The 13,346-nt window shown below is 41.1% G+C and overlaps 1 protein-coding gene across 9 annotated transcripts in view; it reads right to left on the bottom strand.

Annotated features, from left to right (window-relative positions):
* ITSN2 (intersectin 2) overlaps positions 1-13,346 on the bottom strand; it is a 145,736-nt gene that overhangs the window by 25,250 nt on the left and 107,140 nt on the right. The gene's annotated exons all lie outside the window — the stretch shown is intronic.

Below are 13,346 nucleotides of genomic sequence, written 5' to 3' on the forward strand. Positions count from 1 at the left end.
TATGTTAGGAAACCTAAAGTTCCCAGGAGCCAATGGTTCCCAACAAGACCACTCAATCCACTAGATTCTAAGAACAAAGAACTGCTGGTCTGGGATACACAGCAGCCCTAAGAAACTCTGAGGGAAGTCCCCGGTAGTCTTGCAACAGGGGGAGAGGTGTTGCATTCACTTTGGATCAATTTAAAGGCACATGGCAGTTGAACTAAATGTCAAACTGGGAAGTGACATAACTCCAGATCCATTCAGTAAATAGCTGAGGGCTTGCCTTATGCACAGTGATAGGGCAGACAGAGAGAAAAAGCAGGGAGGTACCCAACAAGCTACAACATGGGGCAGCAAGCAGTGTACATCTGGAAGATGGGAGAAAGCTGAAGGAAGTATGTATGAACTTTGAAGCAGAGGCAATCAAGGAGGGTGGCAGGGAATCTGGGTGGCTCTGGGCAGCACTGTGATGGGAATTGGGAGGATTTGGACAGATGCAAATGTATGGCTGGCACTGGTAACAGATGAACAAAGCCACAGAGGCAGGAAATGCAAGGATCAGACTGGGCTTTTAAAGAGGGTTTCTCTTTCTGATGGCCTGAGAATATTTATATATATTGTATGAATTTGGGCTTACAGATAGTTTATTTAAGATAGTTTATTTATTTTTTTAGTGACAGGAGGGGAGGCAGAGAGACAGGCTCCCTTCCATGTCCACCCCAAAAGGGATCTACCTGGCAAGCCCACTAGGGGGAGATGCTCTGCCCATCTAGGGCCACTGCTCCCTTGTTCAGCAATAGAGCCATTTTTAGTGCCTGAGGCAGAGGCCATGAAGCCATCCTCAGTGCCTGGGGCCACTTGCTCCAACCAATTGAGCCATGGATGCAAGAAGGGAAGAGAGAGAGAGAGAAGGGGGAGGGGTGGAGAAGCAGATGGTTGCCTCTCCTGTGTGCCCTGACTGGGAATCAAACCCAGGACATCCACGCACCAGGCCAGTGCTCTACTACTGAGCCAACCGGCCAGGGCCAGATAGTTCTAATGAAGATAGTTGTTCTATTTTCTGCATGTTATACCAGCAGCTTTAAAAAAATTACCCTCACAGTAAAACCAAAATTGAATAAGGCTGATTTGCTGCTACCAATAGGAAAACATAGTGCCACTGTCATGTTCAAAATTATCAAGCTTTTCTGAGGGTTGCATTTTATTTTCTTCTGCCAGGGAGAACTGCAGGAATGACAGGGTTTTGAACCAGCAGGGAAAATGCATGTGTCTGTCCAACTAGGTTGTAAGTAGCAAGAAGGTCAGATGCACTGGCTGACACCTGGTGGAATGCTTCTGATTATGATGCGATCCAGTGGCATGGGTCAGAGTTGCCAGGTCAACTCTGATGGAAGCTGTCACAAGGCTACCCTACCTCTTACACTAGTTTTTCACAAATTTCAGTCATTTACATTCTACCAAACCCATGTTCCATCTCTATTATTATTTACCTCATATTTTTCTCTAAATTTACTCATGTTGAGTTAACTACTTAGGAAATCATGGATTTGATGTGCTGGTTATGTTTCTTCTAATAATCACTAAGATAAATGACCATTAAAATAAAGTGAGTCCTCTTGGATACTGTTCTGCATGCCATTGTGTTGTGTATTACTTGGAGATGTGCAATCACACTTTGGGAGATAATGACACATTAAAATCTATAAGCATTGGCCTTTCTATCTGGTTCTGTATTTTAGAATAATAAGAAAAGTCTCAGATATTAGCTTTATCAGGATGAATGTGGGGAAGATCCTTGCGCCCCACCCCTAGCTGACCCTTTTGATAATAATGGTTAAAATGACCCTTTTTATTAAAACAGTTCTTAATCTTCCATTCTCTGTTCAAGTTTCCATCCTGACCCCTACCTTCACTTTCAGATGTTCTTACCTCTGATGTCAGGGAACAAAAATACAGGCACGATGCCTCTTTTACATCAGGACCCTTCCCTGTCCTTACAATTCCATTGTGAGTTTCACTGGTTCCTCTTAGCCTAGACACATGGTTAAGTGGACCTCCTATCCCATTATTTCAAACAAACAAGCACCCTTCCTTTGATCCTGCTCCCTCTCTCTGGGTTCAGTGCCAAATGTCACTAGAGGGGTCTACATCATGGCCAACCCTCCAGCTCTTCCTGTCACTTCACCAATTTAGGGCACTTTGGCTTCTGTCCCCTTGCTCCACTGACTGCTCTTGTGAAGGTAACCATGACTTGGCATTGCCAAATCCAGTGGCCCCTTTGGGGCTAGTGTCGTCCTCCACTCGCCCACAGCACTGACACCTATGAGTAGTCTCTCCTATCCCAGCCTTTGTGACTCTTGTCACCTTGGTGTTTCCTTGGGCATTTCTGCCTCTGCCTGCCTCTAGGTTCCCTGCTCCCCCTAATTCAGCAAATAGTAAAATGTGTTTCTGGCATTTCTGACCTGTAGGGTCAAATAAACTCGGACAAGACTGCAGACTGTGTATTTCTTATGGAGGGTCACAATGCACATTAGGCTCTGAGAAACCCGGCTCTAAAGAAATGTTTAGTTTGATGAACCCAGAGTTCCTGACACTTACTTGATCACAGTACTTTCTCTGTGGAGGAGAGGGGAAAGCAACTGTTGAGAAGTGAGGAATTAGGGTTTTTAGGTAGAATATATACCCTTTGCCATCCTCTGTTCCTGGACTGTCCAATATAACAGCCATAGCAACATGTGACTATTGAGCAGTTAACTGTGCCTACCCAAACAGAGAAATGCTGTATGTGTAAAATACCTTGTACAAAGATTGAGTGTAAAACCCTAGAACAAAAACACCCAGAATGTAGAATAATGCATTAATAACCCTACTGATTACATATTTTGAAGTGCTAATAATAAGGGATTGAGAAGTCCAGATTAGTAGTTACAAAATAGTGAGGGGATTAAAAAGTATAGCATAAGAAATACAGTCAATAACACTGTAATAACTATGTATGGTGCCAGTTGGATACTGAAAATATCAAGGGAAACATGTTGTAAACCACCATATTTTTCACTCCATACGATGCACTTCCCCCCACAAAAGTGGAGTGAAAAATGCCTGCACGTCATATGGAGTGAAAAATACAGTACTTTATTAAATATTTTAACACACCATTTGGTGAAATTTTTTTTTATTTTCCTCCTTAAAACCCTAGGTGTGTCTTATGGCCAGGTGCATCTTATGGAGTGAAAAATACGGTATATGATGGTCTACCCACATCTGAAACTAATACAAAATATTGAATGTAAGCTGTAATTGGGGAAAAAAAGAAAATGCAAATAAATGTTTTTAAAAATTAAAAAACAAATGCTAATATTTTGGATAATACTGGATTAAAAAATGATCAATTTCACTCATTTTTCTTTTTTACTACTTTTTAGTGTGGCTGCTGGAAATTTTAAAATTACATTTGGGGCTGTATTTGTGACTGTTATATTTTCTATTGAACAGCTCAAATCAGCTGCTACATTTTTTATTATTTTACTATGTTCGGACCTAACAGAATGCTCAGTGGCTCTTGTTATGTGCAGGATGAAGCCCTCACCCAGTAGCACAGGTGCGAGTCCCCATCACCCAGACACTGCCCACCTTTGACCATGTGGCCTACCTTCGGCCACCCTAGCCTGAGCTCAGTCCTCGTGATGTGCTTTTCACCCTGTTCATACCCTCTTCTCTTCAGAGCCATCTTACTAACCTTTCACGGTGCAGTTCATGGGATCCTACTTTGGGGACACCTTTCTCATCCTCTGTCCCACTTACCACCAGACTGCCTCTCCTTTGTGTTTTGATGGTACTGGCTTATGTCTGTATTTTAACACTTCACATAATGTAACTTGTATTGTAGCTCATCTGTATATAGTTGGTATGCCCAGCTTTCCCCCTGTAGTCAGGGATTGTGTCTAACACAGGTCTACTATATCAAACTTGGAAGTGTTTTGATCACAATAGTCAGAAAATATTTGTCAAGTGGTAGACTATTGTGTGGTCCCAAGACTCACCTCTCACCTTTCCCCTGCTCTTTTCCTGCAAGAAGGCTAACCCCTTTTGTAAGCTCCTCTTTTAGTTGGCATCTTCCTAGGTTTGGCCAATCAGAGGAAGCTCTGGCAAGAGACTGAAGACTATGGGACAGACTGGGAAAAAATTATCTTGCCAGAACAGTGAAATAATAAGAAAGCTAGCCAAAGAATAGAAACGCTAGGCTTGCACCTCCCACAAATCTGGAGTTCAAGAATTCCTGATCCTGGCTGGGTTGCTCAGTGGATAGAGCATAGACCTGGGGCAATGAGGACCCAGGTTCAAAACCCTGAGGCCATCTTGAGTGTGGGTTCATCTGGCTTGAACGCAGGCTCACCAGCTAAAGAATAAGGTGCCCAGGTTGAGCATGGGATCATCAATATGACCCAATGGTTGCTGGCTTGAGCCCAAAGGTCACTGGCTCAGCTGGACTCTACCCCTGACCCAATTCATCAAGGCACATATGAGAAGCAATCAATGAACAACTAAAGTGACACAAATATGAGTTGATACTTCTCATCTCTCTCCCTTCCTATCTCTCTCTCTCTCTCACATGCTAAAAAATAAAAAATAAAAAAGAGAGAATTCCTTAGCTGATAAATTAACACATGTGGACCTTAATAAGAAATGTATTTTCAAAGGACTACTCATGGTTAACTGGGCATAAATTCGTTACTAGAGTCAGGCAGCCATTGCTGACAGAGGCCACTCACCTACTCAGCCTCCTGCCCTGTGTCCTTGCTGTTTGAGTCAACTGTTATAAAAAAGTTCCCAGTATCCTCTTTTGACCAGTGGGTTGAGACCTGCCCCAACCAATGGAAACTGTGTGGTTATAGTCTCATTTGCATCTGTTCTGACCAATCAGAACACACAATTCCAACCAATCAGAATCATGCTATGTTTGGACCTATCAGAACTGTGGTATTTGGATTCTTCATTTACATAAAAATGGGCCAGTCAGGAACTAGGGCAAGAATTTTTCTATAAAAAGCCAACTCCCCTCTGTCTTGGGAAGTGCACTTTTAGTTTTCACTGGAGGCTGAATTTCCAGTTTTCAAACTGTTCACTTGAATCAAATTTGTCCTCTTTCAACACCTCAGATTGGGGACTTCTGTTGACTCAAAAAAATTGGTCCATGACTGGTGATCTCTTAGGTGCTCGGGTTATTCTCATAGCCTTGATTCCATAGGATTTCCACAGAAGAACCAATTCTCACTAAAAGTGAGTTAAAGTAAAAATGTAAAAAAACCCAACAAATTATCCACTATAACTGAAAAAAAGAGGATTAGACCTCCAAGGACATAAGACCCAGAATAAAATATAGAATAAAAGATATAAAATGTATATGTTTAAAATAACTCAAGACATATATGAAGGACTTGAAACTCTAGAGACAATAAAAAAAAGGCAGAGTTGAAAAAGACATGAATAAAAATGGCAAATATTATAATAAAAATAATAAATTAATAGATTAAACAGCAGATCAAAGACATCTGAAGAAAAAATTAGTAAATCTGAAAACGGAGCTGAAGAAATTACTTAGATTTCATTCTAGAAAGACAAAAAGATAGAAAACATAAAACAGAGGTTAAAAAATACGGAGAACAGAATAACATGGCCCAGTAAAATCTAATGGAATCTTGGAGGGTAAGATAGAAAGAATAGGAAGAGGTAATATTGAATTAAAGTGGTTGAGAACTTTCTAGAATTGATGAAAGATATAACTCCACAGATTCAGGAGGAATAATGACTCCTGATTGGGTGGGGGGTGGTGGTGGGGGTACTTACTTAGACTGTAAAACACCAAGGAGAAAAAAATCATTAAAACAGAAAGAAAAAGCAGAATAACTACACAGGAACAGCAATGAGTCTGGCTGCACATAACTCAAGCCAACAACAGGGGGCATTAAGGAAAAATAACTGTCAAACTAGAATTCTAGTTATACTATCATGAGTGGTCGAGAAATAAAAACATTTTCAGGCAAAGTTTGAGCACATTTACCACTAATAGAGATGTGACTAAAGCAAACTATTAAAAGATGTATTTTGCGAAGGAAAAAAAAATGTAAGGAGTGGTAAAAAAAAAGAAAAAGGAATGGTGAGCATAAAAGACTAGCAAATATATGAAAAGTCAAAACAATTACTGACAGCATAAAATAATAACAACTAGATTGGTGGGTATATATTCAAGGTGAATTTTTAAAAAAGCAAAGAAAATGCATGGTAAAACAAAATATGCAATAAGGTAGATATAAATAAAAGTATTACACAATTCTAATAAATATGAACCCCATCCCCCTCTTTCAGTTAGCAAACTAGAGCTGTCACATTAAGACATCAGATCACATCACTCCTTTGATTAAAGGCTTCAATGGATTCTTCTTATTCCAAGCGAAAGCCAAAGTTCTTACAATCAGCCCATGAGAACCTAAGCAGTCCCCTACCCCATCTCCTTGGTTACCCATCTGTCCTGTTTCCTCCTCCCCTTTCTTTTCTCTCTGTTCCAGCCGCCATGCTGTTCTCAAGCATTTCGGGCATGCTCCTGCTTCAAGCCTTTGCATGTGCTGGTCCCTCTGCCCAGAATGACCTTACGGATACCCACTTGGCTTTCTTCAGGTATACCTCATGCCCTTCAAGTCTTTGCTCACCAGTCACCATTTCAGAGAGACTGAATATAACTTTAAAATTGAAATCCCTCTGGACCCACCTGTCCTCCCTAGCACTCCTGTTCCCTAACCTGCTTTATTTTCCTAAGACCCCACATACTCATTCATTTTGTTTGTTTTCTGTCTTATCTTACTGTATTGTCAGCTCCAAGAGGGCAGGAATTTTTATCTATTTTATAATCTGCTTTATTTCCATGTCCGACACATGGTAGGCCTTCAACAAATATTTATAGAATGTGATATGAAGATAAATTCTGAGCTGTGGGAGATAGTACATCAATATTAACTATAGGCAGGCAGTAAGAATGATGAAAACTTCCTAGTTAATTCTTTCCGGTAGACAGGAAGAATGGGGAAATGAGAGATCATAGTTATTATCAGGTCAAAGTTCCAGAAGAATAATTAGTGGTGGGCTGGGCCACAAGACCCCCAACAGCTGTGTTAGGATGTGGAGATTGAGAGACAAATTATGAATGATGTATAATGGCTGTGAAGTTTTGTCCCACTAGAGTTGGGAACAACTGTTCCCTGTTACAGTGCAATCAAGAACAAGAGGCAACTAGAATGCGTAAGGAAAGTAAAGGAGAGAGATCTGCGAAGATTCCAGAAGATAAAGCACAAAAGACAATTTGTGATGGCTAATACAAAGAGGGACTTGTTCAGATTATGTCGTAAATCCTGAAAAGTCCTTGCCCTTTTTGAGGATAGCGCTGCCACTGAATAAAGCCATTCTCTGTGTGTGCAAAATTAAGCAGAGTATCAGACAATGGTTTTCAGTCTCACCGTTTAAGCTCAGTAAAAAGACAAGATTTTAACAGTAAATCCAGATGACTAAACTGGGCATTTTCTGAAAGGAGCCTTTAATATTGAAATTTTATCAGAGTACTAGAAAATACTGGCTAATTTTATGAAAGAATAACAGCCTTTTATCCACTTGGCAAATATTTATTGAGTGCAAACTATGTATCAGGTAGTGTGCCAGCACCACAAAGCCACAGATATTTGTGATTTTGTTTTGGAAACTTAAATAATTCTTGAACAATTTTTTTAACTCTGTGTCTTTTTTGATGCCTGTCAAGTTTACTGTCAGCAGGTGTTAGGTTGCTCATTTAAGCATAAAAAAAGGGGAGAAGTTCATATTGTATTCTTATGCTGCAGACTAACAGAAAGCAAATTATTTGGCTACCAGAAAACACAAGTATTCTAGAACTTCCAAGAGCAACTCTGCTGATAAATGCAAGTGGATAAAAAGATCAACTTACTTTTTTATTTTTAAATCTAAGGTGAAACATTATTAGCCTAAAAGACAGCAAAGACCTCCTGATGGTAGACAGAGGTGAAGACTTCGCCTCAGAAAGCAGCTAGTTCAAGCTGATATGTGTTCAGTCTGCAAGTCAGATACTGACTCAACTGAGGGAATTAAGGTGCTGTTGAAAATTCAGAGTATTAGGAAAGGATGTCACGAAGCAGTAGTTTTATGTTCAGTCAACACAGAACTTTCCATTCTAACAAGAAACAAAACCGTCAGCATGACATGTGTATGACAATTTACAACCTTTGATTGATCCTCTGAATAACTGGTACAACTTTGATCTCTACTGTATAAATACATGGAGAATGTGAAGCTGGGAGGTTAAACGGCCTACTGTAGAGTTTAGAGCTACTAAATCCCTAAATCTAGGTCTTCTGAGTCAAGTCTTATACTTTGAAATGCCAGGCCATTTTAAGTGGTGCTTACATTGCGATCCTACTGGTGGTGAAACATTGACAAGAGCATCTGTAAACTTAACCTGGTATTATGCTTATTTAACTGAATCCTAGAAGGAAAAAAGGGTGTAGTATAAATATTCTCAATGCCAAATATCCCAAAAGCACCGCAAAAAGCCAACAGGGCCCTTAATCTAATGTTTTTTTGTGTCCATGTAACATAACTGGTCCCTTAAATGTCCTCTCCTCTGCCTCACATATAATTAGTACTTTATTCTAATAGCCAATTTCAAATCTAATGTTCTACATACTTCAGCTCTTTGGTACCCCTAATACTACAGTACTGTTCTGGGGCAACAGGAGTTTCATATGCACAAATATTTTTTTCTCAGTATTACTGAACAGCCTGCTACATCCTTAAATTTCCCCAATGTTATGATCATACAGCCCATATTTTCATCTTGTTCATGACTACGTAATTGGACACTTTGCCCCAAAGGTCAGAATACACTGATTCTAAGCATTGCCTTACTGTGATTTTATGGTGGATGACATGACCCCAGGTAACACAGGAATCCCAGTAGCAGATCTTCCCAGTACCTTGAAATGTAACTTGACCAGCCAGCATTCATTAAAAGCGACTAATTGTCTTTACTCTCTTCTCACCTCTATCTTGGAATTAACTGATGATGGCTCGCTTTTGTGACCTGGAGTAACAGCAGTGCCCGGTTTGTGGAAAGTAGCATGAGGGTTGGCTAAGAGCACGAGCTCTGGAGTCAGATCCAGACTTGAGTTCCAGCTTCATCCACCAGTGACTAACCCAGACACACTCCTAAAGTGCTTAGGCTACTGTGTGGTGCACAGTCAATGCTAAGTCATTGTTAGCTGTCATTCCTAGTATCTATGTATTAGACATGGACTATGTATTAGACTAGTGCGTCAAAAAGTCCCTCAAGTCTCACCTGCAATGTATGTATCACTATCCTCATTACACAGATGAGGCTAAGGTTCAGAGGGGGAGCCTGAAGGTCCAGGATTCAAAGCAATCCTCCCACTATGCTCATTTTACCACTCTTTGATTTTATCAATCTCTTTAAGTAAGTGATTTTCCTTTTTTTTTTTTCTGAAGTTGGAAACGGAGAGGCAGTCAGACAGACTCCCGCATGCGCCCGACCGGGATCCACCCGGCATGCCCACCAGGGAGCGATGCTCTGCCCATCTAGGGTGTCGCTCTGTTGCAACCAGAGCCATTCTAGCGCCTGAGGCAGAGGCCATAGAGCCATCCTCAGCGCCTGGGCCAACTTTGCTCCAATGGAGCCTTGGCTGCAGGAGGGGAAGAGAGAGACAGAGAAGAAGGAGAGGGGGAGGGGTGGAGAAGCAGTTGGGCGCTTCTCCTGTGTGCCCTGGCCGGGAATTGAACCCGGGACTCCTGCACGCCAGGCCGACACTCTACCACTGAGCCAACCAGCCAGGGCCTGATTTTCCTTTTTGACAACAGAATTAAATCATCTCTCTCTTTTTTTTTTTTTTTGTATTTTTCTGAAGCTGGAAACGGGGAGAGACAGTCAGACAGACTCCCGCATGCGCCCGACCGGGATCCACCCGGCACGCCCACCATGGGCGACGCTTTGCCCACCAGGGGGCGATGCTCTGCCCCTCCGGGGCGTCGCTCTGCCGCCTAGGGCAGAGGCCAAGGAGCCATCCCCAGCGCCCGGGCCATCTTTGCTCCAATGGAGCCTTGGCTGCGGGAGGGGAAGAGAGAGACAGAGAGGAAGGAGGGGGTGGGGGTGGAGAAGCAAATGGGCGCTTCTCCTATGTGCCCTGGCCGGGAATCGAACCTGGGTCCCCCGCATGCCAGGCTGACGCTCTACCGCTGAGCCAACCGGCCAGGGCCAAGTCATCTCTCTTAAGGACATCTTTCATAATTTGTTGTTCTTGTTTTAAAAAAATGTTAAAAAATGGTTATAAAGACAAGTCACTCAATTTAAATGTAGACAAATAATCTGAATATACATTTCTCCAAAAAAGATATATAAATAACCAAAAAGCACATGAAAAGATGCTCAAGATCATTAGTTACTGAGGGGCTGCAGATCAAAACCACAATGAGATATCACTTTGTTATAGCCATCCTATAACAAAGGATGGTCATAACAAGGGGTGGCATGAATGTGGAGAAACAGAAACCCTTCTACACTGCTGGTGGGAATATAAATGGTGCAGCCACTTTGGAAAACAGTCTGGCAGTTCCTCGAAAAGTTAAACACAGAATTACCATTTGACTCAGCAATTCCACTCCTAGATATATACTGAGAGTAATGAAACATAGGTCCACACATAAACTTGTACACAAAGGTTCAGAGTAGCATTATTTGTAATAGTGAAAAACTAGAAACAATCCAAAAGTACATCAACTAATGAATGAAGAAACAAATTATGGTATGTCTATACAATGAAATATTATTTGGCCACGAAAAAGAATAAAGCACTGATACAAGCTGCAGCATGAAACTTTCTTGAAAACATGCTATGTGAAATAGCCAAATACAAAAACCCCACATACTTTTTTCTTTTAATTTTTACCCCCCACACTTTTATATGTCCAGAATAGGCAAACATCTGGAGACAGTAAGTAGGTCTTTCATGATTGCCTCCAGCTTGAGTAGGGGTGCAGTGGAAGCTAGGAGGGTGAAAGCTATGGGGTACAGCGTTTCTTTCTGGTGATAAAAATGTCCTATAATTGATTGTAATCATGGTTTGACAACTCTGTGAATATACTAAAAACCACCGAATTATATACTTGGGGAGAATCATATGATATATAAATTACATCTCAATAAAGCTGTTATTGAAAAAGTCATTATGTTCAGCTTTATTTTTCTGAAGACTTCTTATAGACTCTTGTCCTTGTTTATTATATTCAGTCCTTGCCTCCTTATCTCTGTGTGTGGTTTTTTACCACACACACTGTGCATGCAGCCTGACTTTTTCTCTTTTCATTGGTTCAAGTGATGGTTGTATTGCAGGACTTTCATTATTATAGAAATGATGACAGTCGCAGCACACGCTACATTAATGAAGAGGTTAGGGGCATGGACTATGGAGCCAGACCACTTGAGTTTGAACCCAGCTCGACTGCTAACTAGCTATCTAATCTTAGACAAGTTAATTTAATTTGCATATCTGTACAAAGAAAGTAATAATGAAGTAATACATTGAGAACCTTAGCAAAGTACCTAGGGCCCTGGCTGGTTGGCTCAGTGGTAGAACATCGGCCTGGTGTATGGATGTCCCGGGTTCAATTCCCATCACAAAAAAAGTGACCATCTGCTTCTCTCCCCCATCCTCTCTCCCTTCTTCTCCCATAGCCAGTGGCTCAATTGGTTTGAGCGTTGGCCCTGGGTGCTGAGGATAGCTTGGTTGATTCGAGCATTGGCCCCAGATGGGTGTTACCAGGTGGATGCTGGTTGGGGCACATGTGGGAGTTGGTCTCACAATCTCCCCTCCTCTCATTTAAGGGGGGGAAAAAACAGAAGTACCTAGACTAAAAAGTGCTCAATAAAAAGCATGTTCCTTCTTTTTACTGGTATAAGTGATGATTATACAACTAGACTTAATTGTGGCAATATTAGCACAATAATTCTGTTCTCCTGGAACCTGTTTCCTGTCTCCAATAGGTTCCTTTCACTATCCAATCCTTAACGCTAATACCTTCCAAGTTCTGATTTTCTCCCCAAGTAATCTTTTACTTTTAATGGCTCAACAACTATCCATACTCATTCCACCATCTGCTGTACATCTGACACTATGTATTTTAATTGTATCTGCCTGCCTGCTGGACAGTCCTACCTGAATGCCTCATAGGTACTTGGGGGTCAAAACCAAACTCATCTTCTTCCCCAGCTATGATTCTTTACTTCAGCTGGTGGCACCATTATTTCACCCTGTCACCAAGATCCTGAGCCTTCCACTTGCCCACACATCCCATCAGTTCCCAACTCCTGCCAATTTTCCCTCAAAAACAATTTGTAACTGTTTTGTCACTTTTTCTCCACCTTGGCTTCATGACAGAATTATCTGGTGAGCTCTATGAAAAAAAAACAAAGCCAAGCCTAGGGCACACTTTAGGTTGTTTAAATCAGGGCTCAGGAACCAATATCTTTTCAAAACTTCCTAGGTGACTAAAATGAGCAGCCAAGCTACAGAATCTCTGCTTTAGCTCTTGGTCTGCCTCTTAGCCTCCTTTCATTGTTCCTGGCTTTGCACTTCCCCTCCTGCACCTATGCTGCTTCTTGTCTTTACTGTACTCTCCACCATCCCACCCTCACATCTGGTTTACTCCTACATAGTGATCTGATAGTTGCTTCCTCCAGGAAGTCTCTAATTCACCAACCTATGGTTGAATTAGGTATTCCTTCATTGAACTTGCTTGATGCCCAGTAAATATCTATCACTGCGCTTAGCATGTTTTGTAATTATCTGCTTATGTGCTTGATCCCCTCACAGAGTTAGGTACAGAGCTAGGGCCATTTGACACTCATTTTCATTTTCTTAGCACATATTCATGTCTTGGCCTTATGCAAATATCCAGCATGCATTAGTTGAATGACTTTCCAGAAATTGAAGGTTTTTATGGAAAAGTGGTTGTTTATGCCAGACATTGATGGATGAATTAAATATTGATCCATTTTTTTTTTCACTAGAGGTAAAACCAGCTACGTAATCACTTAGATGTGATACTCTGTTTAGATCTGGAACCCCCAAGCATTCACTGCAGTTTCTTTTTAGACTCTTACTTGGTACTGGAATGTCTTAACCACATTTGCAATGACTATTAACTTGTTAAGTTCTATCCAATCTTTTTTAGAAAAAATGTTGGCATAAAAACTCTAAGTAACATAGTGGTCTATTATTATCCTAGATAATATTTTC

This window comes from Saccopteryx leptura, chromosome 3 (assembly GCF_036850995.1).
Source record: "Saccopteryx leptura isolate mSacLep1 chromosome 3, mSacLep1_pri_phased_curated, whole genome shotgun sequence".
NCBI lineage: Eukaryota > Metazoa > Chordata > Mammalia > Chiroptera > Emballonuridae > Saccopteryx > Saccopteryx leptura.